At 33.3% G+C, this 9,895-nt stretch overlaps 1 long non-coding RNA gene across 1 annotated transcript; it reads left to right on the forward strand.

Annotated features, from left to right (window-relative positions):
- The first annotated feature begins 3,115 nt into the window (after positions 1 to 3,115).
- On the forward strand, positions 3,116 to 3,703 carry LOC135962271 (uncharacterized). Its single transcript, XR_010576640.1, has 2 exons — positions 3,116 to 3,206; positions 3,268 to 3,703. It is a non-coding gene; the product is annotated as an uncharacterized LOC135962271 (long non-coding RNA).
- The last annotated feature ends 6,192 nt before the right edge of the window (positions 3,704 to 9,895 follow it).

Genomic DNA, 9,895 nt, shown 5'->3' on the forward strand with positions numbered 1-9,895 from the left:
TGCAAGATATAATATTCCAAAAATTTTAAATTATTTTATATATGTTAAAAAAAAATTTACATTAGATGCTTTTAATTGTCGAAAACAGTTATTTGATTACGGGTCTACAGATTTGCAGAATATAAGTTCTCCCATAACCAAAACGCAAATCAAAAATGTTAATATTAAAATGAATGCCGCCCAAATTAAACTATTTTTAGAAACTATTTTACTTTTAATTGGCGACTTGGTAGATGAAAACGACATAGTATATAAGTTTCTTATTAATTTCATAAAAATTGTTCATCTAATTTTATTAGATGAATTTGATAATGACATTTTAAAATTATTACAAGATTTGATTTTCGAACACAACAAATCGTATGTAACAATTTTTGAGGAACATTTGAAACCAAAATATCATTTTCTTACACATTACCCTACAGCCATAAAAAAATAGGTCCTCTTAAGCATCTTTGGTGCTTCAGATTTGAAGGAAAGCACGCTGCTTTCAAACAGTATGCCCATGTTATCGGATCTCGTAAGAATATACCATATACATTGTGTGTAAAACATTGTCTTAGTTTTTCGCTACATTTAGTTGAAAACACTTTCTTTAAAGATGACTTTGAGTTTAATAGAACTAAAACTATTGATTTGACAAAACTTAATTTTTACAAAAATTTATGTACAGATTTAACCACTGGCTTTGAAATTGAAAAAATTATTTTTAAAGGAATTGTTTTTACAAAATGAGATTTTGTACATTTTAAAAATGTTAAAGCAATTATACTTAATATATTTTATAAAATGGAAAATGAAATATAATTAATACTTCAGGAAGTAAAAACTGATTTTTTTGAAAAATTTCAAGGCTTTGTTATATTAAAAGAAATGAATGCATATTATTTAAAAAAAATTTAATTATTTTCAAGCTCAAAACCCCGAAAAATAAATATTTTAAACAATAAACTTAAAATTGCAAGAATTTAAAATAAATATTCTCAAACTAAAAATAATGTTTTTATTTATATTATATACCTTACCAATACTTGCATTTGCGACAAAAGTATATTAAACTGTTGAGGCAACAATTTCTGAATTTGCGACAATAGTATATTGAACTGTTGAGGCAACAATTTTTGCAATTGGGGCAAAAGTATATTGAACTGTTGAGGCAACAATTTTTGCAATTGGGGCAACTATTTTTGCAATTGGGGCAAAAGTATATTGAACTGTTGAGGCAACAATTGTTGCAGTTGCGACAACAGCAACTGAATCGTTGGGGCAACAAATATGACATTTTAGGCAACATTTTTAATTTTGCCTCTACAATGAATTTACACTTTGGGACAAAAGAAACAGACTTGTTGGTACAAATGCAAAATGTTGTTGGGCACAATCCGAATGTAAATTCTATTTGAATCAAAATCAAATTTTCTTGGCATTACAGTCTTTTTTTTTGTGTGTATATATAAAAGAAAATTAAAGTTTTTGTTTTAATTTTCAGAAGAAATGGAATCCATAGCAGCAGCGGTGTTGTTGGAAGAGGAGAACAACGTGCTCCGAAATAAAGATTTAAGACTTGAACAGCGGACATTGAGAGACAGTTGCAATCCATTCGAGATGAGTGATCAATTGTAAGATACCTATTCGTTTTAATAATAATTATTTAACTCTTATAGATTCAAAAAAAACGTTCGGCTAAATAAAGACGAGTTTAAGTATGTATTAGACACTTTTATAGAAGATGCGCGGCCATTAACATCTTTAACACCGCTTAACAGAGTTGTAGCTGCTTTGAGATTCTTCGCTGAAGGAAGCTACCAACACGGAGTTGGTACAGATTGTACTGTTGGAATGGCTCAATCCACAGTGTCAAAGTCCCTATCTTCTTTCCTTAGCATTATGCAGTCAAAGCTTTGTTCTCAGTGGATAAAATTTGAACAGACTGATGAGGAAAAGACGCAAGCAAAGCAAGAGTTTTATGCGAAGGCCGGCTTTCCAGGTGTCAGTATGTGTGTTGACGGAACACATATAAAAACAAGTAAGAGTGCTATATTCGGCTATGCCGAATCTTATATACCCTTCACCTTTGTTGTGGATGCATTATTATTTTTTATAATTAGTATATAGGTATGTATATGTACATTGCCCACTTTCAGCTTACAGCATCCTAAATTTATCAAGAACACAAAAAACAACAACAACGCCAAACGAAACAGAACACCAAAAGAAAAAACAAAATACGCAAGGCAATGAAACCCACACATCCAAACATACGTTTAATTGTATAAAAAACAACAACAACGCCAAAAGAAACAAAACACAAAAGAAAAACAAAATACGCAAAGCATGCACATTCAAACATACGATTTGTTGATTTTTTGTCAAAAAAACCAACACACAACCAAACAAAAGTTTAGTTGTATAAAAAACAACAACAACGCCAAAAGAAACAAAACACAAAAAAAAAACAAAATACGCAAAGCTTGCACATCCAAACATACGTTTTGTTGTTTTTTTGTCAAAAAAACCAACACACAACCAATCAAACGTTTAGTTGTATAAAAAACAACAACAACGCCAAAGCAACAACCATACGTTTTGTTGCTTTTTTGTCAAAGCATGCAATACATTGTGTTTTTTGATGACATTTTCAGAGGTTGTCTCGGATTTTTGCTCATATCTCCGTTATTTATGGACGGATTTTGCTGATTTTAAATAGCAAAATTCTCGAAAGTATGTCTGACAGAATTGTTGAAGATTTGGATCCCGGAAATATCTGGGGCCTTCAGAAAATTGATTTCAACAGACAGACAGACAGACGGACATGGCTTAATCGACTCCGGATCCAGAATATATATACTTTATAGGGTCGGAAATGAAAAATGTAGAAATTACAAACGGAATGACAAACTTATATATACCCTTCTCACGAAGCTGAAGGGTATAATAATAAAACCATCCGAAGATACATTTCTTTATTATAACCGAAAAGGATTTTTTAGCATCAATGCCATGGCGGTGAGCATTTATTTTTAACAATTGCAGAGCAAGGGATTTTGATTTATATTTTTAGGAGTGCGACAACAAAATGCGCATAAAATGCATTGACGCAAGATGTCCTGGATGCAACCACGATGCGCATATATGGAGTTTAAGTAAAGCAAGGTTGCAATTGGAACGAACATTTCAGAGGGGAGAAAGAAACACTTGGCTATTGGGTATTTTTTGCGTAATACTATGTATGTAATTTTGAGATAGTAATTTTTCTTTTTTTAAAAGGTGATGAGGGATATCCCCTGGAACCCTGGCTAATGACTCCATATCGATCTACAACTGAAGGCACCCAGGAAAGTAACTACAACATACGTCATTCAAAGACGAGAAACATCGTGGAAAGGACGATTGGAGTTTTAAAGAACCGATTTCGTTGTTTGTTAGGTGCTCGCGAACTTCATTACACCCCGCAAAAAGCTGGTCAAATTATAAATGTTGTTTGTGCCCTCCACAACATTTGTATATACTACCGGGTAGAAGATGTGAACACGCATGAATCGGATTTTGAAATTCCTCAAGAAGATGGAGAAGACGAAAGCATCGACTCAGGTTATGCTTCTATAGCACGTAGTATTCGAAATGACATACTTACGTCTTTTTAACGTTTACAAAATATTACTCATTAAATTAATAAAAATAACAGTTTTTTAATAATTATAAATATTGTGTCAACGTTTAATATAAAAATAAGGCATATTCAGGTAATTAACATAAAGATACAAATATAAATAAAACTTACTCTACTTTTACATAAAATACCACAGTACAATAACATTCAATCCACTAATCAGAATCCAAATCAATCGATGGGTGCTCAAGTTTTAACATTTTTAGCTTGATTTCAATTTTTTTCTTTAGCAGCTCCTCTTTTAACATAATGTGCCGCCGCTGTTCTTCAATTTGCTTTGCTGTAATGTCAGTAATTTTTTCCAGTGATCGATTGATGCGCCTTAAATGGGTTGTCATTTCATCATGTCTATTTAAAATGTTTTCATTAAATTTCTTTACTTCATTATAAAATTCTTTTTGGGCAGTTGTTTGCTCTTTAAGCAAGGACGAAGTGGTTTCTATTGGACTCTGCTGCTGACGTCTCCTTGAAGTGCTAGGTATATCGGCGGGGTCTTCGGAACGTGCAGATATATCCATTTCGGAGGGTTGCGTATCGTCATGGTTATCACTGGCCGCATCAAAATCCACAATACCTCTAATTCCACTTGTATTAGTTTGTAGACCTGTCAGCTGAATAACTTTTTCCTCAAGGAGGCTAATGCGTTGTAAGCGATAGCAGCCTCCCCCGGTACTCATCATTTCGTTTTTATTTGTTGTGAGCTTCCGTTTGATGTAGCATTTCCAGTCTATCCACACCTTAAAAAATAATTTTTATATTGTACATATGCAACAAATTATTAAAATGTCATACTTTTTTCCATGCAGTGGAATTTTTGTTGGTGGCCCTAGTGCGTTTAGTGTGGTGGCAACTTCTTCCCAGAATGCCTGCACTTCTTCTTTGGGGCGTCTATGGAATCCACAAGCAGTGTCATCTTTCGTTGACATTAAATTTGCCAGGTTTTCATACTTCTCTGGTGTTGTACTTTTTGACCTGCAATAAATTAAATAAAACTTTAAAATTTATTTAAAACAAATAAAATTTATAATTAACAAAATATATATAGCATTTTATACTTACATTTTTTAAAATTTCACTTTTTGTTAAAACCAAACCAAAATTAGTTGCATTCAGTCATACAAAAACCAACCTAGAAAAACGTAACTACGATCGAAATGCAGAATACGTAAAATCGAAAAGAAAAATTTGAAATGAAACGGAACGGAACGTAGAATACCAAAGTTGCCAAACGGATAAAATTACGATCGAATCGAAATGCAGAATAGGGGTGATTATAGCCAAAAAACTAAAAATTTCCATTTTTGGCATTTTTCAACACTTTTTTAGGAATTGCGGGATTGCTGATAATAAATTTCAAAATTCGTTTTTATTTTTCCATTTTGAATAGAAAATTTTACATGACTGTGAAATTTCATTAAAAACTATTCATAAATAACAATTTCATTTCAATTCGAAAAATTTTTATCTATGCAAAAATTCAATAAAAAACATTTTTTTGTCATATTTTTCAATAAAGTATTCCATGAATTTTGAATTGTCAAAAGTTATAAATATTTTTGAAAAATAGACAAATGGCTTGAACGTCATAACATAACATCATAATATTTTTAATTCTATGTATAAATTCCATAATAATCGAAAAAACCTTCTCCTGTAAAATTTGTGTTTTGTCGCTTACGATAATTTGGCGCTAAGGGCTCGATATGCCGGAACTTATGGGTTACCCAAGTTATAGCTATTGTAGAAGTTGTTTAGATGAAGAGGAGGGGGAATCGGTACAGCACCTTCTATGTGAATGCCCAGCCTTACAAGAGCATATACTACTACATCTTGGTAGAGCTCTTTTCCATGATCTGGACTGTCTCAGAGATGTGTCACTAGTAAATACGATCAGATTTATTAGAAGTACCGGTTAGTTCCCACGGGGACCACAGGAATCACATAGTCAACGAAATTAGGGAGGGAAACTATTCTCACTTTATGTACGAATTTTCAGCATAAGGGAATAGTATTTCTAAGGGAACCACAATGGGCCACACGGCCTCCGAGTAAACCCGCTAAATTGCGAGCAAAATACGTCACGTCACCTAACCTATTCAATATATGATAGGACCATAAGTGGTCATAGCCTCCATATAAGAACCACTTCCGGAAAACTCATTAACCTGAACAAATATCCAAAATAATCTGTACTGAACCAAAATTTTACACCGATCAGTAATTTGTATCCAAGAATCGTACTACAAGATTTTTTAAATATTGGTCCATAATTCGTCATAGCTCCCATATAAGGTCCACTCTTGTTAATGGCGTTGTTTATATGAAATTGTACAAAAATAGCACTCAAATACTTAGGCCAATAATAGGTCATAGCTTCCATATATTGAACCAAAATAGTACACAGATCAGTAATTTTTAAAATTATACTACTGAATTTTGTGAATATCGGTCCATATTTGGCAACAGCTCCCATATAAATACATAAAAAACACGTTAAAATATTTTATGACAATCGACTCATAATAGGTCACAGCTCCCATATAAGTCCCACAACCTAAAATTTTGAAATTTGTCTAAATATATTTGTATACCCTTTTTTATACTCTGTTTCTTCACTTGAGGTTAAAAAGGAAAAATGTTGATCCTAACGTATTAACTAAATATTAAGTATATAAATTGTTAAATTTCATAAGTTCTAATACCTCTACGACGGGTAGTCATCTTGACGCGTTGAGGCAACAATTTTTGCAATTGGGGCAACTATTTTTGCAATTGGGGCAAAAGTATATTGAACTGTTGAGGCAACAATTGTTGCAGTTGCGACAACAGCAACTGAACCGTTGGGGCAACAAATATGACATTTTAGGCAACATTTTTAATTTTGCCTCTACAATGAATTTACACTTTGGGACAAAAGAAACAGACTTGTTGGTACAAATGCAAAATGTTGTTGGGCACAATCCGAATGTAAATTCTATTTGAATCAAAATCAAATTTTCTTGGCATTACAGTCTTTTTTTTGTGTGTATATATAAAAGAAAATTAAAGTTTTTGTTTTAATTTTCAGAAGAAATGGAATCCATAGCAGCAGCGGTGTTGTTGGAAGAGGAGAACAACGTGCTCCGAAATAAAGATTTAAGACTTGAACAGCGGACATTGAGAGACAGTTGCAATCCATTCGAGATGAGTGATCAATTGTAAGATACCTATTCGTTTTAATAATAATTATTTAACTCTTATAGATTCAAAAAAAACGTTCGGCTAAATAAAGACGCGTTTAAGTATGTATTAGACACTTTTATAGAAGATGCGCGGTCATTAACATCTTTAACACCGCTTAACAGAGTTGTAGCTGCTTTGAGATTCTTCGCTGAAGGAAGCTACCAACACGGAGTTGGTACAGATTGTACTGTTGGAATGGCTCAATCCACAGTGTCAAAGTCCCTATCTTCTTTCCTTAGCATTATGCAGTCAAAGCTTTGTTCTCAGTGGATAAAATTTGAACAGACTGATGAGGAAAAGACGCAAGCAAAGCAAGAGTTTTATGCGAAGGCCGGCTTTCCAGGTGTCAGTATGTGTGTTGACGGAACACATATAAAAACAAGTAAGAGTGCTATATTCGGCTATGCCGAATCTTATATACCCTTCACCTTTGTTGTGGATGCATTATTATTTTTTATAATTAGTATATAGGTATGTATATGTACATTGCCCACTTTCAGCTTACAGCATCCTAAATTTATCAAGAACACAAAAAACAACAACAACGCCAAACGAAACAGAACACCAAAAGAAAAAACAAAATACGCAAGGCAATGAAACCAACACACATCCAAACATACGTTTAATTGTATAAAAAACAACAACAACGCCAAAAGAAACAAAACACAAAAGAAAAACAAAATACGCAAAGCATGCACATTCAAACATACGATTTGTTGATTTTTTGTCAAAAAAACCAACACACAACCAAACAAAAGTTTAGTTGTATAAAAAACAACAACAACGCCAAAAGAAACAAAACACAAAAAAAAACAAAATACGCAAAGCTTGCACATCCAAACATACGTTTTGTTGTTTTTTTGTCAAAAAAACCAACACACAACCAATCAAACGTTTAGTTGTATAAAAAACAACAACAACGCCAAAGCAACAACCATACGTTTTGTTGCTTTTTTGTCAAAGCATGCAATACATTGTGTTTTTTGATGACATTTTCAGAGGTTGTCTCGGATTTTTGCTCATATCTCCGTTATTTATGGACGGATTTTGCTGATTTTAAATAGCAAAATTCTCGAAAGTATGTCTGACAGAATTGTTGAAGATTTGGATCCCGGAAATATCTGGGGCCTTCAGAAAATTGATTTCAACAGACAGACAGACAGACGGACATGGCTTAATCGACTCCGCTATCTATAAGGATCCAGAATATATATACTTTATAGGGTCGGAAATGAAAAATGTAGAAATTACAAACGGAATGACAAACTTATATATACCCTTCTCACGAAGCTGAAGGGTATAATAATAAAACCATCCGAAGATACATTTCTTTATTATAACCGAAAAGGATTTTTTAGCATCAATGCCATGGTGGTGAGCATTTATTTTTAACAATTGCAGAGCAAGGGATTTTGATTTATATTTTTAGGTGTGCGACAACAAAATGCGCATAAAATGCATTGACGCAAGATGTCCTGGATGCAACCACGATGCGCATATATGGAGTTTAAGTAAAGCAAGGTTGCAATTGGAACGAAAATTTCAGAGGGGAGAAAGAAACACTTGGCTATTGGGTATTTTTTGCGTAATACTATGTACGTAATTTTGAGATAGTAATTTTTCTTTTTTTAAAAGGTGATGCGGGATATCCCCTGGAATGACTCCATATCGATCTACAACTGAAGGCACCCAGGAAAGTAACTACAACATACGTCATTCAAAGACGAGAAACATCGTGGAAAGGACGATTGGAGTTTTAAAGAACCGATTTCGTTGTTTGTTAGGTGCTCGCGAACTTCATTACACCTCCACAACATTTGTATATACTACCGGGTAGAAGATGTGAACACGCATGAATCGGATTTTGAAATTCCTCAAGAAGATGGAGAAGACGAAAGCATCGACTCAGGTTATGCTTCTATAGCACGTAGTATTCGAAATGACATACTTACGTCTTTTTAACGTTTACAAAATATTACTCATTAAATTAATAAAAATAACAGTTTTTTAATAATTATAAATATTGTGTCAACGTTTAATATAAAAATAAGGCATATTCAGGTAATTAACATAAAGATACAAATATAAATAAAACTTACTCTACTTTTACATAAAATACCACAGTACAATAACATTCAATCCACTAATCAGAATCCAAATCAATCGATGGGTGCTCAAGTTCTAAAATTTTTAGCTTGATTTAAATTTTTTTCTTTATCAGCTCCTCTTTTAACATAATGTGCCGCCGCTGTTCTTCAATTTGCTTTGCTGTAATGTCAGTAATTTTTTCCAGTGATCGATTGATGCGCCTTAAATGGGTTGTCATTTCATCATGTCTATTTAAAATGTTTTCATTAAATTTCTTTACTTCATTATAAAATTCTTTTTGGGCAGTTGTTTGCTCTTTAAGCAAGGACGAAGTGGTTTCTATTGGACTCTGCTGCTGACGTCTCCTTGAAGTGCTAGGTATATCGGCGGGGTCTTCGGAACGTGCAGATATATCCATTTCGGAGGGTTGCGTATCGTCATGGTTATCACTGGCCGCATCAAAATCCACAATACCTCTAATTCCACTTGTATTAGTTTGTAGACCTGTCAGCTGAATAACTTTTTCCTCAAGGAGGCTAATGCGTTGTAAGCGATAGCAGCCTCCCCCGGTACTCATCATTTCGTTTTTATTTGTTGTGAGCTTCCGTTTGATGTAGCATTTCCAGTCTATCCACACCTTAAAAAATAATTTTTATATTGTACATATGCAACAAATTATTAAAATGTCATACTTTTTTCCATGCAGTGGAATTTTTGTTGGTGGCCCTAGTGCGTTTAGTGTGGTGGCAACTTCTTCCCAGAATGCCTGCACTTCTTCTTTGGGACGTCTATGGAATCCACAAGCAGTGTCATCTTTCGTTGACATTAAATTTGCCAGGTTTTCATACTGCTCTGGTGTTGTACTTTTTGACCTGCAATAAATTAAATAAAACTTTAAAATTTATTTAAAACAAA

Source organism: Calliphora vicina, chromosome 5 (assembly GCF_958450345.1).
Source record: "Calliphora vicina chromosome 5, idCalVici1.1, whole genome shotgun sequence".
In the NCBI taxonomy this organism is placed as follows: Eukaryota; Metazoa; Arthropoda; class Insecta; order Diptera; family Calliphoridae; genus Calliphora; species Calliphora vicina.